Genomic DNA, 26356 nt, shown 5'->3' with positions numbered 1-26356 from the left:
AAGTGTCTGGCGCAGTTGTTAGATCGATCACTGCTGCTACAACGTCAGGTTGTCACGATTTAAGTGAGTTTGAACGTGGTGTTATAGTCGACGCACGAGCGAAGGAACACAGCATCGCTGAGGTAGCGGAGAAATGGGGAGTTTTCCGTGCGACCATTTCACGAATATATCGTGAATATCAGGAATTCGGTAAAATATCAAATATCCGACATGACTGTGGCCAGAGAAAGATCCTGTAAGAACGGGACCGACGACGAGAGAATCGTTCAACGTGACAGAAGTGCAACGCTTCCGCAAATTGCTGTATATTTCAATGTTGGGCCATCAACAAGTGCCAGCGTGCGAGCCACTCAACGAAACATCATTGAAATGAGCTCTCGCAACCGAAGACCTACTAGTGTACCCTTGATGACAGCATGACACAAAGCTTTATGCCTCACCTTGGCTTGTCAACACAAACGTTAGATTTTGATGATTGGAAAAGTGTGCCCTGGTCAGACAAGTCTCGTTTAAAATTGTATAGAGCAGATCGACATGTATGGATATGGAGACAACCTGCTGAATACGTGGATCCTGCATGTAAGCAGGGGAGTGTTCACGCTGGTGGAGGCTCTGTTACGGTGATATGGCACCCCTGATACGTCTAGATACGACTCTGACAGGTGACACGTACGTAAGCAAACTGCCTGATCACCTGCATCCATTCACATCTACATCTTCATCTACATGGTTACTCTGCAATTCACATTCACCAGGTGTACCGGTATGAAATGAGTGTTTTTTTTATGAAAATGAAACACTAATTTTGAATTGAAAAGTAAAAAACATTTTATTCGAAGTACTGACCATTGCTTTCTATACATTTTGACCACCTTTCTGGTAATTTGTGGACACCACGCCAATAGAAATGTTCGTCTTTTGAATCAAACCAATCAGACACCCAATTTTCGACTTCTTCGTAGGAATCGAAGTGTTCCTCAGCCAATGCGTGTCCCATTGATGAAGACAAATAGTAGTCGGAAGGGGCCAAGTCTGGTGAATACAGCGGGTGAGATAGCAGCTCCCAGCCAAGTGTTTGTATACTGAACCAGTTTCACTTTGTGTGCAGGTGCATTGTCGTGTAAAAAAGTTACTTTGCCATGTCTTCTGGCCCATTCCGGTCTTTTTTCGACCAATGCACTACCGCAGACATTAGTGTAGTCCATGCGGCACTTCTACATGCTTGCGGGATCCCTACACGATATTAGGCAGGTGTACCATTTCCTTTGACTCTTCATTGTAATTGTTTGTCTGTAGACGTGTATGAAACTATACCGATTTGTGTCCCATTCGGATAGTCCCTTTTTTAATCACCGTGAAAATGACCATGGAAATGGAAATGGTCGTTTGGGGTCAGTGGGCGGGAGTTCCCAGTCGGGAAGTTTTGTCGCCAGTTGCAAGTCTTATTGAGTACGACGCCACATTGGGCGACTTGCGCGTCGGCAATGGGGATGAAATGATGAGGAGGACAGCACAACACCGAGTCTGTGAGGGGAGAAAATCTCCCGCCCGAGCCGGGAATCGAACCCGGGCCCCCGTGCGTGGCATTCCAACGCGTTGACCATTCAGCTAATGGGGCGGACGACTACAGTGTATCAGCAACAGCAGGCGGTCCTGCTGATGACCACTCGTGAGCAACAGGTGGTGTCACTAGTCGGGTCCCCGGACCGTGCGTCTGTTGTTTCTACGCACGCGTGTGGCCGGCGACATTACGGAGACAAGAGACGCGGACCGCCGTGTGACGTCAGACGGCGCGTGTGGGGCCAGATAACAGCGGGCCGGCTGCCGTCGTCCTGGATTAGTGTCAGACGGCGGCGGCAGCTGATCCGTGCTGCTCTGCATCTGGTGATAAGGCACAGGCGGTCTGCCAAGTCGCGAGGTCTGGAGACGGCGGCAGCGAATACAACCAGCCGCGTCTGCATCTACAGGTTCTCAGGAGCGCCGGCAACGGTGAGTAGGCCCTGCCCGACAGCTGCATCCAGTCAACACCGACTCAAAGGTAGGGCTTCGGCGCTTGTTGGTGACGTCAAGTCAGCTAGGCACGGCGAACGCCAGGTCTGTTGCAGGCATACTCGTAACGGTGGTGTCTCCCTCTCTGACACAGGAAAATGTGAAACTCTTGGCGGTAGTTGACCAACACACATTGTTCTGAGAGATTTCTGCAATCAATTAATTGTGCAATACATTACACTTCTTAACAAATAGTGTACTCCTGAACTTAAATTTCCATCTGTTTTAACGATTGAGGTACAAAAACAACTTCATGGTCCGGCAGCAACAGAATTCGTGCTTCTTTACCTTATTTGTAAATCTGAGGAAGTTACATTTGTACTGGGTTGCTTTTACAAGAAACTGAACATATTGGTGCTCTTCTTTAGGTATTTTGGTTGACTATGGGGTGAGGACCACTGAATGTTGGTGAAATATCTTGCGATTGTACACGTTGTGGGACGGGGTGCGGGACAGAAGAAGAGACAAAAGAGAGATACTCGTTTTATCAAATAAAATTTTTTTGTGTTATGAAGTTTCTTCTTTCAATTGCAAGAGGGGAATATTTATCTTTTCTAATGTGCATGTTTAAAAAAGTTTAAGCTCGGCAGTATTTTCGATGTATGAAGCTATTTTGTTTCCTGTTTAGAACTTCGTTGAAATCGACTGTAATCTAATGACTGACAACAGTTGGACATTTACACGTGTAAATTAGTTCACATTCCCAGTGACGATGTCTAACGAAAATAAATAAATAAAAGAAACGAGTTAATTGTAAGGGAGTTGGGGTAAGTTTCGATAACAAAATGGATCAAGTAAATATAGTTACTTGAATGTAAAATTTCCGAAGCTTGCAATGGGGCAAAGCATCTTCTCATATTGATCTACGGTTGTTTCGACAGGATTCAGTAATACAGAACTATGATCTTCATTTGTAGCTTTACGACAGTAATAAAATCTTTCATCAAAATAAAACTGCGGAATTCAAAACAATACCAAACCAAACGCTCAGGCGTTTCTGCCTGCAACAGACGTGGCGTTCGCCGTGCCTAGCTGACGTGACGTCACCAACAAGCCCCGAGGCCTTCCTTTGAGTCGGTGTTGGTCCACTGCCGCGTAGCCGGCCGAAGTGGCCGTGCGGTTAAAGGCGCTGCAGTCTGGAACCGCAAGACCGCTACGGTCGCAGGTTCGAATCCTGCCTCGGGCATGGATGTTTGTGATGTCCTTAGGTTAGTTAGGTTTAACTAGTTCTAAGTTCTAGGGGACTAATGACCTCAGCAGTTGAGTCCCATAGTGCTCAGAGCCATTTGAACCATTTTTAGCCACTGCCGCGTAGGCTGACCACATTAGGACCACCTGCTAGAAGTACGCTAGCGGCAAGTTACAATCGATGCCTTCACTGCGCGATAGCGATGGAAATACTATCGATGACAGTGCTGCCAAAGCAGAGTTACTAACCACAGTCTCCCGAAATTCCTTCACCAGAGAAGACGAAGTAAATATTGCAGAATTCGAATCGAGAACAGCTGCAAACGTGATTAACTTTCAAGTACCAGTCGTGTTTTTTTAAGTAAGTACTGTTTTGAAATTAAAAAAAGACGTGCAAAGATATCTCAATAATTTTATTTTCACATGAAAGGCCGTACCTTAATCTACGCGCTGACGCCATTACAGTCTGGTCCTTCCTTGTTTACGCTGTGTACTGAGTGTTTGAGATGCCTCCGATAATCGCGAGTCACGCCGACTGTGAAGTACGGGCTGTTGTAAGATTTCTTAGCGCTAAAGGCCTAAAAGCGATCGATATTCATCGTTGAGATCTGTGCAGTTTACGGAGAAAACATTATGAGTGACGGAATGGTAAGAGAGTGGGTGAGAGCATTTAAAGATGGCCGCACAAATGTGCACGATGAACGATGGAGTGGGCGTCCTTCGGTTGTTAATGAAACTTTGGTGCGGGAAGTGGACAGTAAGATGAGAGAAAACAGACGCTTTACGATTTCCTCCTTGCAGGATGACTTTCCTAGTGTTTCTCGTAGTGTTTCGTATGGTATTGTGACCGAGCACTAGAATTTCCGAATATTGTGCTCACGTTGAGTACCGAAAATGTTGACTTCTTAAGTAATAGAATCCAGTACGTTGTCCTCGATGGTGAGTGTTCATCGGAGGTGAGGGTATCATCTGGAGTGCCCCAAGGAAGTGTGGTAGGTCCGCTGTTGTTTTCTCTCTACATAAATGGTCTTTTGGATAGGGTGGATAGCAATGTGCGGCTGTTTGCTGATGATGCTGTGGTGTACGGGAAGGTGTCGTCGTTGAGTGACTGTAGGAGGATACGAGATGACTTGGACTGGATTTGTGATTGGTGTAAAGAATGGCAGCTAACTCTAAATATAGATAAACGTAAATTAATGCAGATGAATAGGAAAAAGAATCCTGTAATGTTTGAATACTCCATTAGTAGTGCAGGGCTTGACACAGTCACGTCGATTAAATATTTGGGCGTAACATTGCAGAGCGATATGAAGTGGGACAAGCATATAATGACAGTTGTGGGGAAGGCGGATAGTCGTCTTCGGTTCATTGGCAGAATTTTGGGAAGATGTGGTTCATCTGTAAAGGAGACCGCTTATAAAACACTAATACGACCTATTCTTGATTATCGCTCGAGTGTTTGGGATCCCTATCAGGTCGGATTGAGCGCGGACACAGAAGCAATTCAGAGGCAGGCTGCTAGATTTGTTGCTGGTAGGTTTGATCATCACGCGAGTGTTACGAAAATGCTTCAGGAACTCGAGTGGGAGTCTCTAGAGGAAAGGAGGCGTTCTTTTCGTGAATCGCTACTGAGGAAATTTAGAGAACCAGTATTTGAGGCTGACTGCAGTACAATTTTACTGCCTCCAACTTACATTTCGCGGAAAGACCACAAAGATAAGAGAAGAGAGATTAGGGCTCGTACAGAGGCATGAGGCATATAGGGAGTCATTTTTCCCTCGCTCTGTTTGGGAGTGGAACAGGGAGAGAAGACGCTAGTTGTGGTACGAGGTACCCTCCGCCACGCACCGTATGGTGGATTGCACAGTATGTATGTAGATGTCGAAGACGGATGCGCACAAAACCAAACGTTTAGACAGTGCATTGACTTTCGTTGAGCGGTACCACAACGACGGTGATGGTTTCTTAAGCCAGACTGTTACGGGCGATGAAACATGGGTGGCCTACGTAGCACCAGAATCAAAGCAACAGTCCCTGGAAGTTGAGCAAGGGCATCAGTTTGCTGCAAGACAATGCATGTCCGCATGTGGCGAATCACATCTTTTCGATGGGAAACTCTAGATCATCCTCCGTACAGCCCCGATCTTGCGCCCAGTGACTACCATCTGTTCCTGCACTTGAAGAAACACCTGGGCGGTCAGCGTCTTCGAGACGATGACGAAGTCAAAACTGTGGCGATGCAGTGGTTAACAAGTCAGCCGTCAGACTTCTATGAGGAGGGTATTTAAAAACTGGTACCACGTTATCACAAGTGCCTCAATATTGACGGAAATTATGTAGAAATGTAGATTCAGGTACAGGCTTTTCTGCAAAAATAAAATTATTGAGATATCGCAGCACGTCTTTTTTTTACTTTCAAAACGGTACTTACTTTAAAAAACACGCCTCGCAGATATCGTCGGAATGGTGAAGCAGCGTAAATCACTCAATGAAAGCAAGTCTCCCGGTCCAGACTGTTAGATTCCTTTCAGAGCACGCTGATGCAATAGCTCCGTACTTAACAATCATACACAACCGCTCGCTCGGCGAAAGGTCGGTACCCAAATGCTGGGAAGTAAATATTCCAGAATTCAAATCAACAAAACCTGCCGATACGAGCAACTTAGAAGTAGAATACCTTGGAGTAAGGAAGCAACGGAAATCACCTAATAACAGAAGATCTTCCGGTCCAGACTGTATATCAGCTAGCTTCCTTTCAGCATACGCTGATGCTCCGTTGTTAAGAATCGTATACAACCGATAGTTCGACGGAAGATCAGTACCCAAAGACTGGAAAGTTGCGCAGGTCACACCAATATTCAACAAATTTAGAAGGAGTAATCCACTTAAATACAGGCCCACATCGTTAACGTCCATATGAAGCAGGACTTTCGAACATACACACGGTGGGCCACTGATAGTGACCGGGCCAAATATCTCACGAAATAAGCGTCAAACGAAAAAACTACAAAGAACGAAACTCGTCTAGCTTGAAGGGGGAAACCAGATGGTGCTATGGTTGGGCCGCTAGATGGCGCTGCCATAGGTCAAACGGATATCAACAGCGTTTATTTTTTTAAATAGGAACCCCCATTTTTATCACATATTCGTGTAGTACGTAAACAAATGTGAAAGTTTTAGTTGGACCACTTTTTTCGCTTTGTGATAGATGGCGCTGTAATAGTCACAAACGTATAAGTACGTGGTTATCATGTAACATTCCGCCAGTGCGGACGGTATTTGCTTCGTGATACATTACACGTGTTAAAATGGACCGTTTACCAATTGCGGAAAAGGTCGACATCGTGTTGCTGTATGGCTATTGTGATCAAAATGCCCAACGGGCGTGTGCTATGTATGCTGCTCGGTATCCTGGACGACATCATCCAAGTGTCCGGACCGTTCGCCGGATAGTTACGTCATTTAAGGAAACAGGAAGTGTTCAGCCACATGTGAAACGTCAACCGCGACCTGCAACAAATGATGATGCCCAAGTAGGTGTTTTAGCTGCTGTCGCGGCTAATCCGCACATCAGTAGCAGACAAATTGCGCGAGAATCGGGAACCTCAAAACCGACAGTGTTGAGAATACTACATCAACATCGATTGCACCCGTACCGTATTTCTATGCACCAGGAATTGCGTAGCGACGACTTTGAACGTCGTGTACAGTTCTGCCACTGGGCACAAGAGAAATTACAGGACGATGACAGATTTTTTTGCACGCGTTCTATTTAGCGACGAAGCGTCATTCGCCAACAGCGGTAACGTAAACCGGCATAATATGCACTATTGGGCAGCGGAAAATCCACGTTGGCAATCTAAATGGTGCAATGTGTACTGATTTCCTACGTAATGTTGTACCGATGTTACTACAAGATGTTTCACTGCATGACTTGGCGATGTACTTCCAACATGATGGATGTCCGGCACGTAGCTCGCGTGCCGTTGAAGCGGTATTGAATAGCATCTTTCATGACAGGTGGATTGGTCGTCGAAGCACCATACCGTGGCCCGCACGTTCACCGGATCTGACGTCCCCAGATTTCTTTCTGTGGGGAATGTTGAAGGATATTTGCTATCGCGATCCACCGACAACGCCTGACAACATGTGTCAGCGCATTGTCAATGCATGTGCGAACATTACGGAAGGCGAACTACTCGCTGTTGAGAGGAATGTCGTTACACGTATTGCCAAATGCACTGAGGTTGACGGACATCATTTTGAGCATTTATTGCATTAATGTGGTATTTACAGGTAATCACGCTTTAACAGCATGCGTTCTCAGAAATGATAAGTTCACAAAGGTACATGTATCACATTGGAACAACCGAAATAAAATGTTCAAAAGTACCTACGTTCTGTATTTTAAATTAAAGAACCTACCTGTTATCAACTGTTCGTCTAAAATAGTGCGCCATATGTTTGTGACTATTAGAGCGCCATCTATCACAAAGCGAAAAAAGTGGTCCAACTAGAACATACACATTTCTTTACGTAATACACGGACATGTGATAAAAATGGGGGTTCCTATTTAAAAAACGCAGTTGATATCCGTTTGACCAACGGCAGCGCCATCCAGCGGGCCAGTCATAGCGCCATCTGGTTTCCCTCTTCAAGCTAGACAAGTTTCGTTCTTTGTAGTTTTTTCGTTTGACGCTTATTTCGTGAGATATTTGGCCCGGTCACGATCAATGGACCACCCTGTATTGTGATCGAATATTATGAATTACCTCGACACCTAGTCAACACAGATTTAGAAGACAGCGTTCTCATGAGATACAACTAGCACGAAGTGTTGAGTGCTATTGACCTTGAATTTCAAATTGATTCCGTATTTCCAGATGTCCAGAATGCTTACACTGTACCTCACAAGCGGCTTCTAGTGAAACTGCGTGATTATGGAACATCGTCTCAGTTATGTGATTGTGTGACGTTCGCCTGCTTTATTTCTTCGTTGATAGTCCACGGCGTCGACGTACTGCATTGTTATACTCGCTGAAAATTGGGTGGGGGAGGGGGGGCGGTAGAAGTTCAACACTGACTACTGCAACTATTGTAGCTGACAATTTCACAATTGCGTTTCACAGTACTTAGGTTCAAATGCCTCTAAGCACTATGTGACTTAACAACAGTCCGCTAGACTTAAAAGTATTTAAACCTAACTAACCTAAGGACATCAGACACACGCATGCCCGAGGCAGGATTCGAACCTGCGACTGTGGCAGCCACGTGGTTCTTGACTGAAGCTCCTAGAACCGCTCGGCCACAGCGGCCGGCTCATAGTACTTTAATTTCACTGTTCACAACTTCCCCCTCCCCCCCCCCTCCCAGTATTGCACAGTTACATGGCCAGCTCACTACTCCTGAGTGTTGATAAGCCTCATTAACAGGTCGCAGGCAACATCAGCATACTGCTACATAGTCTGCTGTTGAACATCTATGAGCAGGAAAAACCTAAGCACACAGTTCACAGTACTTCCAGAATTATACGGTACTTGTGGCACTATTTTTCGAATAAATTAAACAGATAGCGTCATTAATTGTTCTAACACACGGCCTATTTGTTTACCTTATTCCAGTGTTGAGTTGATACATTGTTCTTAATGTAACCAATACAATTTACTTTTCTGAAAATCGGCCGTGTACTGAGTGACTGTCTCGGGACCAAAAATTGGTCCTTTATACACCCCCACAATAATAGGCCCTGAAACTATATATCGTGCGATGTTTAAGTTACAGAAATTACAATTAACCCTTGAATGCATAGTGTAGCTGGTCACCTACAGACATTTCTTCGATGTATCGTATACTGAGCAACATTTTGTATCAAATTCGTTATACAGTTACGTGTATAGCCTACACTCTACTGCAGCTGCTAGTAATTCTTCACACCGATCGTAAATGGCAGGATGAACTGTCCCTGTTCGACAATCAGCTGTGTGACTGTACTGCCGTGCTTGCGTTTTCTGGCGGAAAGTAGAGACGTTTTTTTTGGTGTTTGTGCACTGATTTGTGGGTTTGAAAATTACTTTTTTTATTTTGAAAACGTAAGTAGATATGGTGTAGACAGCTAATTCAAGAGTCTTTACGATAGATTTGAGATCAGACCTGTTTTTGTGTTTGTAGCGATTGTCAACAATAATGCTTTGTTAATTTAGTTAAAAAATTTTATCAATATTTTTTCGTAATGCAGGCAATATAACTAAACGTGGTAATTTTTATAGCTTGAAATAAGAAATCATGCATTTAAGGGTTAAAACATAACTCATTCATCTTCAACTTTTGTGGTCCTTTCTTCCTCAGTTGCATGTAATATCACGGTATATTGATAATTTTTGCTTATGGACCGTCTGACACCCCAAAATACACACACACACACACACACACACACACACACACACACACACACACAAAAGCACACACACACACACACACACACACACACACACACACACACACACACACACAAATGCATACAGGAACAGATCACAGATACTTCAATAATTACACTCGAAAGTTTGGCAATAACATTAGATCTTTGACAAAACATTTGATAGTCGGCAACAGAAACCAAAACATTGCATTGAAACAAGCGTTCAGTTCATAGTGCTGTGGCATGTGGGAAAAAAACCGCAAATTGGCATTCATAAGAAGAAGAACAACACCAAAAATGCAACAGGAGCGTAATATGTAAGAAATTGTCCGTGCAACCTGTAAGTACAGTTCAAAACATTACTACTTAATAGGAAATACCAACCACCAGAACTGTTTATAACCTATAGGCACAGTGACAAAAATGTAAATTAAATAGCTAACATACGTACGTATTCCAGGCCACTGATGATGCCTTGCAGAAAATAAAGGCGAAACGCGTATGGCACTAAAATTGTGTTTTATTCAGTTGCTGTCAGATGGTCCATAAGTAAAAATTATCAATATACCGTGATATAACTCATTCAATTAACTGAATACATCGAGAAATTCCTTCGTTTCAACAGTTCCTTCTACCACAAAGGCTAGGCCGAATTATTTGTTTAAATAACGAAATTAACACATCTAGTTATACAAACAAAGCTTTTGACAAACGTGGTAATTATTTTGGAATTAATTAAGGACTGGCTTTGCTAATATGGTTTCAAATAGGGCCAAATAAATACTTTCAGAATCCTAGTAGTTCTTCTTCCAAATGTTTATAATTAGTAGGGAATTTATATTTGTTTGTAAGACAAAAATAGAATCTATGTATCCGCCTGCTTAGCTGGGTGGTAACGTGCTCGGCTCCCATGCAAGTGGGCCCGGGTTCGATTTCCGGCCGGGTTGGAGGTTTTCTCCGCTCGGGAACTGGGCGTTGTGTAGTCCTCATCATCATTTCATCCCCATCTTCGACGTACGTTCATTTCCATTAGAATCTAAGTCATGAAACAATTACTGATTTTAGCCCAGTGTTCGTTTTGTGCTTTTACCAGTGAGGGGGGGGGGGGGGAGGGGCATGTCTTAGGAGGCTAGTATAAATAATTAGTATAATTACATATGTTACTAGCTTGGACCGTGGCGTTAGCTATGGTTAAACAGTTATTTATAAATAGATGTTAATGCCGAAACTCACTATTCACGCGTAAGCACTACCAGAAAAGCCATCCCTTGTTATATCTTTAAAAGTACATTATAGGTAAAGCTTATTTACAAAATCATCTACATACAGGTATATGAGGGCAATTCAAAAAGTAAAGGCACATTTGTGAAAAGCTGTACTTATTCTGATGATAGAAAACTGAAACATGCGTTATTTTTCTACGTAACCTCCCTGGACTTCAATGCACTTTTCCCGACGTTTTACGAGTTTTTTTTATTTCATCAGAAAATACCTTTATCGGTTGCATCTGTAACCAATTTTGCACCGCAGCAATGGCGTCTTCATCACTTTCAAATCTTCTTCCCTGTAGTGCTTCCGTTAAGGGCTCAAACATGTGAAAATCGCTTGGAGCCAGGCCTGTACTGTATGGTGGATGTTCCAGCACCTCGAATCTCAATTCCTTTATTGCGTCGGCTGTCCGTTTGGCAGAATGTGGGCGAGCGTTATCTTGCTGCATGACGACACCTCTTCACAGTTTTCCACGTCGTTTGGATGTGATCGCAGGTTTTAGTTTCGTGCGCAACACATCATATCCACCATACAATACAGAGCTCGCTCTAAAGCCTCGTTTACACTGGGGCGACGTCTGGCAACATTGTGGCATGCTACGGAAATGTGGCGTGCGTAGTCTTGTCGTTTAGTTCTAAATGTTTTGAAATGCTTACCTACTACATAACACTTTTTCAAAATTAATAAGCAAACATATTAATAGTAAAACTGTATTAAAAAATTTCAGTGTTAGGCTCCACAAATTTAAATTATGTGTGAAGTTTTACTCCAGTGCGTGGGAAATAAAAATCCCAAGTTGGGATGCATAAACTAAAACCAGATGAGGGGATGGTCTGATGCAGAGGGAGGGATATCCCCGCCATCCTCCTCTGCAAATCTCACACTTTTTACCCTATCTGTAGCATAAGATATTAACTAGGAATGGTCAAAATAAATTAGGAAATCAATTACATTGAAAAAACTAAGCACAGAATTAGACCTGGTGCTATATTCCTTAAGACTGAGGACCAACCTTACACGTTTGTGGAAATGCAGATTATACTCATGCATGTTAATGGTAATGACCCAAAAATGAAAACAAAATGAATTTAAGGAGGCAGATGGCGAAACAACAAAGCAAAGAGATGCCAACCTGCTTCGTCACAGCTGATTTCCTGTCAGAGAGGTCACAGTTCGTAGTAACTGGCGAGACGTTGTCGAGTAAAATAGAGATGATTTCTGGCGTTATCCAAGGTAGTGTTATAGGTCCTCTGCTGTTCCTTATCCGCACAGACGATTTAGGAGACAATCTGAGCAGCCATCTGAAGTTGTTTGCAGATGACGGTGTAGTTTATCGTCTAGTAAAGTCATCAGAAGATCAAAACAAATTGCAAAATGATTTAGAAAAGATATCTGTATGGTCAGAGGATTCGTTTTTGACCCAAAATAACGAAACGTTTGGGGTCATCCACATGATTGCTAAAAGGAATCCGTTGAACTTCACTTACTTGGTAAATCGGTCGAATCTGTTGTTGTTGTTGTTGTGGTCCTCAGTCCTGAGACTGGTTTGATGCAGCTCTCCATGCTACTCTACCCTGTGCAAGCTTCTTCATCTCCCAGTACTTACTGCAACCTACATCCTTATGAATCGGCTTAGTGTATTCATCTCTTGGACTCCCTCTACGATTTTTACCCTCCACGCTGCCCTCCAATACTAAATTGGTGATCCCTTGATGCGTCAGAACATGTCCTACCAGCCGATACCTTCTTCTAGTCAAGTTGTGCCACAAATTTCTCTTCTCCTGATTCTATTCAATACCTCCTCATTAGTTATGTCATCTACCCATCTAATCTTCAGCATTCTTCTGTAGCACCACATTTCGAAAGCTTCTATTCTCTTCTTGTCCAAACTATTTATCATCCACGTTTCACTTCCATACATGGCTACACTCCATACAAATACGTTTAGACATGACTTCCTGACACTTAAATGTATACTCGATGTTAACAAATTTCTCTCCTTCAGAAACGCTTTCCTTGCCGTTGCCAGTCTACATTTTATATGCTCTCTACTTCGACCATCATCAATAATATTGCTCCCCAAATAGCAGAACTCCTTCACTACTTTAAGTGTCTCATTACCTTATCTAATTCCCTCAGCATCACCCCACTTAGATCCTCCTTTCAAGACACTGTCCATTCCTTCCAACTGCTCTTCCAAGTCGTATGCTGTCGAATCTAAGGGCCGTAAATTTAGCTACAATACGAACAACTTAAACTAGAAGAACATACAGAAAATGTTGTGGGGGAGACGAAGCAGAGAATGGGTTTTATTGACAGAGCACTCAGGAAATGTAACATATCTACTAAGGAGACTGCCTACACTGCGCTTGTCCGCCCGGCTTAGAAATATTGCCGCGCGGTGTGGGATGCTTACCATATAGGATTGACGGAGTACATCGACAAAGTTCAAAGAAGGGCAGCTCGTTTCGTATTATCCAGAAATAAGTGAGAGAGTGTCACCGACAGGATATATGATTTGGGGTTGACATCATTAAAATAAAGGCGTTACTCGTTGCGGTGGTATCTTCTCACGAAATTTCGGTATCCCACTTTGTTCTCCGAATACGAAAATACACTACTGGCCATTAAAATTGCTACACCACGAAGATGACGTGCTACAGACGCGAAATTTAACCGACAGGAAGAAGATGCTGTGATATGCAAATGATTAGCTTTTCAGAGCATTCACACAACGTGCTGACATGAGGAAAGTTTCCAACCGATTTCTCACACACAAACAGCAGTTGACCGGCGTTGCCTGGTGAAACGTTGTTGTGATGCTTCGTGTAAGGAGGAGAAATGCGTGCCATCACGTTCCCGACTATCATAAAGGTCGGATTGTAGCTATCGTGATTGCGGTTTATCGTATCGCGACATTGCTGCTCACGTTGGTCGATATCCGATGACTGTTAGCAGAATATGGAATCGATGAGTTCAGGAGGGTAATACGGAACGCCGTACTGGATCGCAACGGCCTCGTATCACTAGCAGCCGAGGTGACAGGCATCTTATCCGCATGGCTGTAACGGATTGTGCAGCCACGTCTCGATCCCTGAGTCAACAGATGTGGACGTTTGCAAGACAACAACCATCTCCACGAACAGTTCGACGACGTTTGCAGCAACACGGACTATCAGTTCGGAGACCGTGGCTGCGGTTACCCTTGACGCTGCATCACAGACAGGAGCGCCTGCGATGGTGTACCCAACGACGAACCTGGGTGCGCGAATGGCAAAACGTCGTTTTTTCGGACGAATCCAGGTTCTGTTTACAGCATCATGATGGTGGCATCCGTGTTTGGCGACATCGCGATGAACGCACATTGGAAGCGTGTATTCGTCATCACCATACTGGCGTATCACCCGGCGTGATGGTATGGGGTGCCATTGGTTACATGTCTCGGTCACCTCTCGTTCGCACTGACGGCACTTTGAACAGTGGACGTTACATTTCAGATGTATTACGACCCGTGGCTCTACCCTTCATTCGGTGCCTGTGAAATCCTACATTTCGGCAGGATAATGCACGACCGAATGTTGCAGGTCCTGTACCGGCCGTTCTGGATACAGAAAATGTTCGACTGCTGCCCTGGCCAGCACATTCTACAGATCTCTCACCAACTGAAAGCGTCTGGTCAATGGTGGTTGAGCAACTGGCTCGTCACAATACGCCAGTCATTACTCTTGATGAACTATGGTATCATGTTGAAACTGGTTGAAGCTTCATTGGCAGCTGTACCTGTACACGCCATCCAAGCTCTCTTTGACTCAATGGCGAAGCGTATCAAGGCCGTTTTTACGGCCAGAGGTGGTTGTTCTGGGTACTGATTTCTCAGGATCTATACACCCAAATTGCATGAAAATGTAACCACATGTCAGTTCTAGTATAATATATTTGTGCAATGAATACCCGTTTATCATCTGCATTTCTTCTTGGTGTAGCAATTTTAATGGCCAGTAGTGTATTTTGCTGACACCGATCTATATAAGAGAAATCAGAGATCGCACGGAAACATATAGGTGTTCGTTTTTACCGCCCGCTGTTCGAAATTGGAATAATTGGGAATTATTTTGAAGGTTGTTCGACGAACCCTCTGCCAGGCACTTAAGTGTGATTTTCAGATATCCATGTAGATGTAGATGTTAATAGCGATCTGGTCTGCGTGTCCAAAACAGAACAGCAGCCAATCTGCGTGGCTATCTATTCCGCAAGACGTCTCGTTACCTTTTGGAAGATATGTGCTACCACATGCCTATGTACAGGGCACGCTATCCCTGGAAGATACCATACTCTGTCAATCCTATGTGGTAAGGATCCCAGACCGCGCAGCAGTACTCCAAATGAGGACAGACAAGTGTAGTGTAGGCGGTCTCTGTAGCAGATCTGTTGCATCCTCTAAGTGTTCTGCCAATAAAAAGGTCTTTGGTATGCCTTCTGCATACCATTTTCTGTGTTTTCTTTCCAATTTAATTGTTTGTAATTGTAATTACTAGCTATTTAGTTGAATTTACCACGTATAGATTGGTGTCGTTTATAGTGTAACCGAAGTTTAACGGATTCGTGTGGATGACTTCACACTTTTCATTATTTAGGGTCAACTGCAATTAACACACCTTACATACCATCAGAATCGTATTTGATCAATGTAACTCCATCTTCTGGTGGAGTATGGGACTACGGCTGTTCAGTGTTTAATAAAAACAATACCACTCGCCGTTGTATAGGTTTATTTCTAGGCTACCAGTTCCGACGTTACACTACGTCATCTTCAGGCCTAAACTGTGGAAGATATAACAGATAAATAATCACATATTGAAATACAGACCATATTGACTAAAAGAATCAAGTGCTGCACATTACTTTACGTAATTAGAATTATACAGCGATGTTTTATCAGAGCAATAAATCATATTGAAATACAGTGTGTTACATGTAAATTTCCGTAATTACAAGATCTCGGTCTTAATAAAACTCCATAATACACCGTAATATACACTATCAGATTTAATTAGTTTTCATACATATTGTAAAATCTTCAGTATCGTCATGTATTGATAAAACAGAAGTGTAGCCATCAGTACAGCATATTTATTGTCTTCAAAACGTATGACTCTACGTGGCAGACGCCTTGTTTAGTCAAAAGGCGAAAGACGGGTAAGAGGGACCAACAAATCACACGTAAAACAGACTGATGGTTACATTACATGGTTACATTTTGAGCATTTATTGAATTAATGTGGCATTTGCAGGTAATCACGCTGTAACAGCATGCGTTCTCAGAAATAATAAGTTCACAAAGGTATACGTATCACATTGGAACAATGGAAATAAAATGTTCAAATGTACCTACGTTCTGTATTTTAATTTATAAAACCTACATGTTACCAACTGTTCATCTAAAATTGTGAGCCATACGTTTGTGATTATTAGAGCGCCATCTATCACAAAGCGAAAAAAGTGGTCCAACTAGAACAGGGCTTCACAACATACGTGCTCGCGGAGCAAGCTGTGAGCAGCAGGGCGCGAGCACGCTACCCCCACTACCGGACCAGAGCGGAGAGTGGGGAGGGTCACGTGGGGCACACAACAGCTGCCGCCAGTCAATGTAAATCCGCAGCCACCTGCAGGGATATCACTCACGAATTATTACTGCGACAAATGAAACAAATAAAGGAGAATGTACATGTGCCAAATAATTTTATTAACTTGGTGTATGCCTCTAAATTCGCATTAATTTGTGAACTGTTACACAATAAAAGATGTCACTGAAGTGTGGGATTATCGGTTATCTTGTACTTTTTGCCCTTTACAATTGCGTCTAAGTTCGGAGTAATTGTTCTTGTGCACTGTAGGCGCAGCGTGCAGTTTAAATTTCGATCAGACAATGCGTTTCTCAGGCGCGTCTTGTTACATTTCATTGCAGAGAACAGTTGTTCGCAGACATACGTGGAACCGAACATTGATATTATTGTAGTCGCCAATTTGTGTAAACGAGGAAATCTATTATGAGGGAAGTGTCTGTAGAATTCCAAAATGTTTTTCTTGTGCCGAAATTTGTCTCTGTATTCTCTGTCACACTGGAGGTCAATAATTTCTAGTTGCAGCTCACGACGAATCTCTTCAATATACGCTGAATACGGAGAGGAGAACAGATCAAAATCACTGTCTAGTGCTGTCAGATCTTGAAAGCGTTGATCAAATTCTTCCTTAAGGGCAACGAAACTATGTGAATAACGTTCACAGTCTTTGTGAACATCTTGCACGGATGATAATTTAGGAAAATGAGCTAGATTTCTTGTTCCCAGTTGACTCACCCAAAGCATCAATTTCATTTTAAAAGTTCGTGTTCGATCTATGAAATGAGTAATTAGCAGATCTTTAATCTTGTAGTGAAATGTTCAAAGCATTCAGATGGCTAGTTAAATCTGCTAAGAACGCTAGATCACATTTCCATGAAGGCTCTTTCAATTCAGGAACACACGTTATGAGGGCAGTTCTATAAGTGATGCAACACTTTTTTTTTCTCGGCCAATTTTGGTTGAAAAAACCGGAAATTTCTTGTGGAATATTTTCAAACATTCCCGCTTCGTCTCGTACAGTTTCATTGACTTCCGACCGGTGGCAGCGCTGTACGGAGCTGTTAAAATGGCGTCTGTAACGGATGTGCGTTGCAAACAACGGGCAGTGATCGAGTTTCTTTTGGCGGAAAACCAGGGCATCTCAGATATTCATAGGCGCGTGCAGAATGTCTACGGTGATCTGGCAGTGGACAAAAGCACGGTGAGTCGTTGGGCAAAGCGTGTGTCATCATCGCCGCAAGGTCAAGCAAGACTGTCTGATCTCCCGCGTGCGGGCGGGCCGTGCACAGCTGTGACTCCTGCAATGGCGGAGCGTGCGAACACACTCGTTCGAGATGATCGACGGATCACCATCAAACAACTCAGTGCTCAACTTGACATCTCTGTTGGTAGTGCTGTCACAATTGTTCACCATTTGGGATATTCAAAGGTTTGTTCCCGCTGGGTCCCTCGTTGTCTAACCGAACACCATAAAGAGCAAAGGAGAACCATCTGTGCGGAATTGCTTGCTCGTCATGTGGCTGAGGGTGACAATTTCCTGTCAAAGATTGTTACAGGGGATGAAACATGGGTTCATCACTTTGAACCTGAAACAAAACGGCAATCAATGGAGTGGCGCCACACCCACTCCCCTACCAAGAAAAAGTTTAAAGCCATACCCTCAGCCGGTAAAGTCGTGGTTACAGTCTTCTGGGACGCTGAAGGGGTTATTCTGTTCGATGCCCTTCCCCATGGTCAAACGATCAACTCTGAAGTGTATTGTGCTACTCTTTAGAAATTGAAGAAATGACTTCAGCGTGTTCGTAGGCACAAAAATCTGAACGAACTTCTCCTTCTTCATGACAATGCAAGACCTCACACAAGTCTTCGCACCCGAGAGGAGCTCACAAAACTTCAGTGGACTGTTCTTCCTCATGCACCCTACAGCCCCGAGCTCGCACCGTCGAATTTCCATATGTTTGGCCCAATGAAGGACGCAATCCGTGGGAGGCACTACGCGGATGATGAAGAAGTTATTGATGCAGTACGACGTTGGCTCCGACATCGACCAGTGGAATGGTACCGTTCAGGCATACAGGCCCTCATTTCATGGTGGCATAAGGCCGTAGCATTGAATGGAGATTACGTTGAAAAATAGTGTTGTGTAGCTAAAAGATTGGGGAATAATCTTGTGTATTTCAATGCTGAATAAAACAACCCCTGTTTCAGAAAAAAAAATGTGTTGCATTACTTATTGAACTGCCCTCATATTTATTTCCATGAATATATTTATCCCATCTAATAGGCAAAAAAATCGATTTAATAATTCGCCACGACTAAGCCAGCGGACCTCGCTGTAATAAGGCAGCCTACCATACTGGCTTTCATGCTCAAGAAAGCTTTTAAATAGCCTGTGTTGTAGCCCATGCTTCCTTATATAATTGGTTGTACGAACAACCACACTCATCACATTTTTTAGAGTGATACTGTTTGCACATAAGTTTTTCTGGTGGATCACAAAGGTATCGTCGTTATATTTTAATTGTATTCAAATGCATGTTATTATTATTATGACCGACCAAATCGTAACAAATCGCGCGGCGTGCGTTTTTAACGATAGCTTTACACTCGCCCAGCCTTTATTCGTGCGATATTATATATAAATATACAGACAGGACCGAAAGATCGATCTCTCTACCGTAACCAATAGAAGCAAATACGCTTTTCAAGTTCCGTTACCTCTGTCTTGACTCGTATTGTTACATTAGGTTTAAATAGTTCTCAGTTCTTGGGGACTGATGACCTCAGATGTTAAGTCCCATAGTGCTCAGAGCCTTTTTTTTTTTTTTTTAGGTGTTCCAGGGTGGTCAGCTATCCACGAAACGACGTTCTGTTTTTTGAGTGGCGTAGCGCACAACGCGTTACGCACTACACGCCGTAAACACGTTCAGCCGTGTACAAGTAAATAGGAAGCTAAACTGAAACAATGGACGTGCGACTAAAAGCTTGCGCGGTTTTATTTAATTGTTGCCGACGCGTTCAGTGTGACAGCGGAAGGGAGAAACCGTGGGCGAGGGAGCAGGAGCATTAACTCTCTCTGCTTGTTCCTCTTCTGTAACGATTTCGCTACGCAGTTGCTTCACGGTTATCGATTACACGCAGTTGTGCGGTCAATCAGTGAGACATCATAACTAGATAGAGCTAGAGACCCCAGTCTAAATTTTTAAAATATTGTAAACATAAAGCGAAAATACGTATCGTCACTAGTTTTTAGTTAAAATACGCAATAACCGTTGAAAAGGAGCCAAATATGCAGATGCATATGCAACATGCAAATGCATATAATCTGGTCTCTAATTATAACACTTAAGCTCATGAAATCATCGACGATGACTGCAATGTAGGAACCAAAATTACTAATGTTGTGTAGGTCGACATCGCACGATTTTTAAACTACGGAAACTTGTCGTCACGTTTGGCAGTTAACAGTACACCTTGAGGAAGCCGTCTTGCAATAGTCGCCGAAACGTCGGAATTTTATAGTTGACGCTGCGGCCTCAAACCCAGAAGAATTTTATTGACTGTGACAACGAAGATTAGATGGGTAGATCACATAACTAATGAGGAGATACTGAATAGAATTGGGGAGGAGTTTGTGGCACAACTTGACGAGAAGGAGGGACCGGTTAGTAGGACATGTTCTGAGGCATCAAGGTATCACAAATTCAGCATTGGAGGGCAGCGTGGAGGGTAAAAATCGTGGAGACCAAGAGATGAATACACTAAGCAGATTCAGAAGGATGTAGGTTGCAGTAGGTACTGGGAGATGAAGAAGCTTGCACAGGATAGAGTAGCATGGGGAGCTGCATCAAACCAGTCTCAGGACTGAAGACCACAACAACAATGTGACAACGGCCGCGGAAGCCTACATTTACAAATGTAGTGTTGATTTCACAGTTTCAGAACGATCGCGGGAAGGAATTACTTGCATAAAATATCAGGAAGTGTGGGTAGGGAGCGGTTTAAAGTGGAACGACCACATAAAATTCACCATGGGTGAAGCAGATACAAGATTCATATTGACTGGAAGAGTCCTCAGGAAGTGCAGTAGACATACGAGGGTCACTGCAAAAGAAACGCACACTATTTTTTCTACATTTTTTATTCTACATGTCTGAAAGTTTTAGAGTCTGTAGATACACCCTTTAGGAACAATATTTTCATTTCTCCACATAATTTCCATCCCTCTTAACTGCCTTACGCCATCTTGGAACCAGCGCCTGTATACCCGCACGGTAAAATTCTGGCCCAACCTTCTGGAGCCACTGTTTGGCAGCGTGCACAAGGGAGTCACCATCGTCAAACCTTGTTCCACGAAGAGAGTCTTTCAGTTTCCCAAAGAGATGATAGTCACATGGAGCCAGGTCAGGACTGTAAGGCGGGTGTTTCAGTGTTGTCAATCCGAGTTTTGTGATCGCTTCCACGGTTTTTCGACTGACATGTGGCCGTGCATTGTCGTGCAACAGCAAAACGTCCTGCTTTTGCCGATGTGGTCGAACACGATTCAGTCGAGCTCGAAGTTTCTTCAGTGTCATCACATATGCATCAGAATTTATGGTGGTTCCACTTGGCACGATGTCCACAAGCAAGAGTCCTTTGGAATCTAAAAACACCGTAGCCATATTTTTTCCAGCAGAAGGTGTGGTTTTGAATTTTTTTTCTTGGGTGAATTTGCATGATGCCACTCCACTGATTGCCTCTTCGTCTCTGGTGAAAAATGATGGAGCCATGTTTCATTACCTGTCAGAATTCTTCCAAGAAATTCATCTCCAACATTCTCGTACTGTTCCAAAAGTTCGCTGCATACCGTTTTTCTTGTTTTTTTGTGAGCCACTGTCAACATCCTGGTAACCCACCAGGCACAAACCTTTTTTAACGCCAACACTTTCAGTATTCTGCAAACACTTCCTTCCCCTATCACAACGTAGTGTGACAATTCGTTCACTGTGATGCGTCTGTCAGCAGTCACCATTTCGTTAACTCTCTGCACAGTGTCTGGAGTGTGTGCAGTACGAGGCCTGCCGCTGCGAGGACAATCCTCAATATTGCCGTGCCTGGTTTCATCGCGTAACCTGCTCGCCCACCGACTAACTGTACTGCCATCGACAGCAGCCTCTCCGTACACCTTTTTGAACCGCTTGTGGATGTTTCCTACTGTCTCCTTTTCACAGCACAGGAATTCTATGACAGCACGTTGCTTCTGACGAACTTCAAGTGTAGCATCCATCTTGAAGACATGCTGTGACAGCGCCACTCACGGGAACAGGTTGAACTAAGTTTGAAAACAAGCGGGAAAGATGTATCTGCACACTGTACACTTTCACACATGCAGAATGAAAACTGTATTTTTACAAAAATAGTGTGCATCTCTTTTAGATTGGATTGGATTGTTTGGAGGAAGAGACCAAACAGCGAGGTATCGGTCTCATCGGATTAGGGAAGGAAGGGGAAGGAAGTCGGCTGTGCCCTTTCAAAGGAACCATCCCGGCATTTGCTTGGAGCGATTTTGGGAAATCACGGAAAACCCAAATCAGGATGGCCGGACGCGGGATTGAACCGTCATCCTCCCGAATGCGAGTCCAGTGTGCTAACCACCGCATTTTTTTGGAGTGACCCTCGTATGAAGGAGGTAGCTTATAAAAGCCTCGTTCAACCAAAGCCTGAATATTGCTCGTCAGTCTCGGTTCCATACCAGACAGGACAAACAGAGAAGATCCAAAGAAGAGCAGTGCGTTTCTCTACAAGCTCATTTACTGAGCGCGAAAGTGCCACAGAGAGGCTCAGTGAACTCCTGTGGCAGACTCTGCAAGAGAGGCATTCTGCATCACGGTGTGCTCTACTGCTAAAGTTTCGAGTCCTTACAAGAGTTAATCAATATATTGCTTACTCCTACACTCATGTTCATAAATTAAGAATAATTGCAGAATGTGGTGCCACACAACGTGGCACTACGCAAAACTGGCGCTAATAGCATAGGCGCGGTATTGGTGATAAGTTGAGAAAACCGTCCCAAAACACATGTGCTACAAAACGCCACTGTTTCCTGCGCATGTACCACGACATGAATGTGGGATATGATCACCATGCATACGTACACTGACCACACAATGGGTTGGCATACTCTGGATCAGGTGGTCGAGCAGATGCTGGGGTATAGGTTCCCATTCTTGCACCAGTGCCTGTCAGAAATCCTGAAGTGTCGCGGGGGTTTGAAGACGTGCAGCGATACGTTGACCGAGAGCATCCCAGATGTGCTCAATGGGGTTTAGGTCTGGAGAAGAGGCAGGCCACTCCATTTGTCTGTTTCGCCTATTTCAAGATACTCTTCCACAAAGACAGCTCGGTGGGGCTGTGCATTATCATCCATCAGGAGGAAGGTGGGACCCACTGCACCCCTGAAAAGGTGGACATGTGCAAAATGACATCCTGATACACCTGACCTGTTACAGTTCCTCTGTCAAAGACATGCAGGGGTGTACGTGCACCAATCATAATCCCATCCCACATCATCAAACCACGATCTCCATGCAGGTGCCTTTCAAGGACATTAAGGGGTTGGTATCTGATTCCTGGTGCACACCAGATGAAAACCCGGCCACAATCACTGTTCAGACTATACACGGACTCATCCGTGAACATAACCAGGGGACCACTGTTCCAATGTCCACGTACTTTACGGGCTCTCCTGTGACCATGGGTCAGTGGACTGCGTCTTGCAGGTCTCCAGGTGAATAAACCGTCTCTGTTCAGCCATCTGTAGACTGTGTGTCTGGAGACAACTATTCCAGTGGCTGCGGTAAGGACCCGAGTGAGGCTACCTGCAGTACTCTGTGGCCGTCTGTGGGCACTGATGGTCATATATCGGTCTTCTTGTGGTGTTGTACACTGTGGACGTCCCGTACTGTAGCGCCTGGACACGTTTCGTGTCTGCTGGACTCGTTGCCATAATCTTGAGATCACACTTTGTGGCACATGGAGAGCCCGTGCTATGACCTGCTGTGTTTGACCAGCCTCCAGTTGCCCTAGTATTCTACCCCTCATAATGTCATCAATATGTGTTCTTTGAGCCATTTTCAACACACATTCACCATTAGCACGTCTGAAAAGGCCTGTACACTTACTCGCTTCACCGTGCTCTGACATGGACTGACACACCTCTGCATACGTGGACTGCTGCCAGCGTCACCATGTGAAGACCGCAGGTCAAATGCACTGCATGGCCGTACCGCAAGGTAATTTAAACCCACAAACCGTCCACCAGAGCGCTGTTTCACCATGTATGAGCATTATCCTTAATTTATGAGCATGAGTGTACATACAGGGTAGAAAAAAAATTGTGTTATAAAATTTTTACCCTGGATGGCTGATGCCAGTAGGGACCAAAATTACTAATGTTGTGTAGGTCGACAAGCGCCGTTTTTAAACTGCGGAAACTTGGCGCCATGCACTCCGATTGGCTGTGGGATTGCCCTGTTGAAGTTCATCGGTTGACGGGCAGCGCTATGGTTCTCAGTCCACACACACACAAATTTGCCTCACCCCGTCACTGCCCTATCGTGATACGCACACGTGTCCAATAGACCTTGCCATTTGTCTCCACCTCATGTCAGAGGCATTCACACGCAAGCTTTGCCTCAGAGCACACACACGTCACCTGCAATCTAGTCACACAGTAAGCACGGTGGCACAGTATTCATTTGAAGAACACTGAGATGTGGTATTTGTTTTTGGACTAGCCGACGGTAATGAACATGAAGCTGGACGGTTGTATGAGGAACGGTACCCAGCAGGACGCCACCCACACTCGCAAACGTTTACAGCAGTTCACCGGTGACTTGGCGAAACAGGCTCGTTAGCAGGATATCACGGTGATGCTGGAAGACCTTGAACATGACGGGATGTTGCATTTGAAGCGACAGTTCTGGAGCGCATCGAGGAAGCGTCTACAAGTACTCGAGTGGTTGGACACGATGTGGGGGTCACTCATCGGTTTGAGGGATGACGGCCAGCATCCATTTAGTTTCCGCCCTGTCCAAGACATAAAACCTGTGGCGGACTATGAACATGGGCTAGGGTTTTGCCAGTGGTTTCTGCAAAGTGTTGCACGAGATCCCGACTTCCTCCCCATTGCATTGTTTACTGACGAGAGCACCTTCCATCGGGATAGCCTTTACAACACTCGAAACATTTATTACTGGGCAAGGGGAAATCCTCATGTCACGTACGTCCACGGACACCAGGAACAATTTTCGCTCAACGTTTGGGCAGGCATTTTGGCTGACAATCTGATTGGGTCGGTCCATATACCTCCTCGACTTACCGGGGCACATTACTTTCACTTTTTGCAAGAAACTCTACCCAGCCTGCTGGAAGATGTTCCCCTGGACATACGGCTACGCATGTGGCTGTAGTACGATGGGGTGCCCACACATAACATTTGTGCTGTGTGTGGATACTTAAATGGACTCTTCGACGGCCAGATAATTGGGCAGAGGTGCTCGTAGGCCCCCGCGATCACCAGACTTTTACCTGTGGGGATTTTTCGAGGTTCTAGTTCACCCACCCGGACTCTAAATACTTAGGAACATTGTGTAATTAATGGATCGCATTCAGCATGCCACCAATCTTTGAAAGAATTCGACAAAACACCGTTCGACATTACCAAGCTTGTGTCGCATCAGTGGGTCGCCAGTTCGGGCAACTGCTTTAAGTAAACATGTCCTGCTACAAAAAAAGGCCCTTTTCAGGGCCGACACAATTTGTAAAAGACTTTCTGTATGCAAACTAACAGCTATTAATGGGTTTGTTTACAGTACATCTTATCATGAAACTATAATGGATGTGTCGGGACCCTGGTGGATTCGCCCCCAGGCCCCCTGAGTGGAAGGCTGGAGTGGTACCACCGAACATGCCGGCTATCTCGGATACATTGCAATCTCTGGCAGGCAAAGCATTCGAGGTCATGCCTTGTCCAGAGCATCTGGCAGCAGGGCAATCCAGCAGCCAATTGGAGAGTGTGGTGCCAAGTTTCTGTAGTTTAGAAATTTTCCACTGACGACCTACACAACATTAGTAATTTTGGTTCATACTGGCATCAGGTATCTAGGATTAAAATTTCGTAACATAATTTTTCTCGCTGGCTGGAGTGGCTTTGCGGTTCTAGGCGCTACAGTCTGGAACCGAACGACCGCTACAGATGCAAGTTCGAATCCTGCCTCGGGCATGGATGTGTGTGATGTCCTTAGGTTAGTTAGCTTTAATTAGTTCTAAGTTCTAGGCGACTGATGACCTCAGAAGTTAAGTCACATAGTGCTCAGAGCCATTTGAACCATAATTTTTCTCCATCCTGTATATCTCGCGAGAAGGACAGGAGGGTAAGATTTGAGAGACCCAAACTCACATGGAGGCTTACCAGCAACCGTTCATCGCATGAACTGTTCGCGAATGGAACTGGAAAATGGGAAAGTGACACTGCTGCACAAAGTACCCTTCGCTACACACTGCAACGTAGCTTCCTAAGTACAGATGGAGCTGATGATGTAGATCCAGATGTATATGTCATTTCCAAAGGAACCATACCTGCATTTGCCTTGTTGATGATGAATATTACTCCCGAATGGAATAAAAGTTTAGTCAGATAATTACTGTAATGTGATTAACAACTTTTCCTATTTTGAAGGATCACTGTGCAACATGTCCCTTTCACATTAGTATACTAATACACATTGCTTTTACTATTGACACATGCATGTTAGCAATGAATCGTTTTGTTTT

At 44.2% G+C, this 26356-nt stretch overlaps 1 protein-coding gene across 1 annotated transcript in view; it reads left to right on the top strand.

Moving 5' to 3' along the window:
• The first annotated feature begins 1858 nt into the window (after window positions 1-1858).
• The window catches only part of LOC124720227 (solute carrier family 2, facilitated glucose transporter member 8-like), an 82419-nt gene continuing 57921 nt past the window's right edge, over window positions 1859-26356 (top strand). Inside the window, exon 1 of the mRNA XM_047245548.1 lies at window positions 1859-1989. The gene's annotated coding sequence lies outside the window, so the exon portion shown is untranslated. The remainder of the gene's footprint in view (window positions 1990-26356) is intronic.

Source organism: Schistocerca piceifrons, chromosome 11 (assembly GCF_021461385.2).
Source record: "Schistocerca piceifrons isolate TAMUIC-IGC-003096 chromosome 11, iqSchPice1.1, whole genome shotgun sequence".
NCBI classification, from domain to species: domain Eukaryota; kingdom Metazoa; phylum Arthropoda; class Insecta; order Orthoptera; family Acrididae; genus Schistocerca; species Schistocerca piceifrons.
Note: the sequence above shows the minus strand (reverse complement) of the source record. Positions and strands in the feature narration are given on the sequence as shown.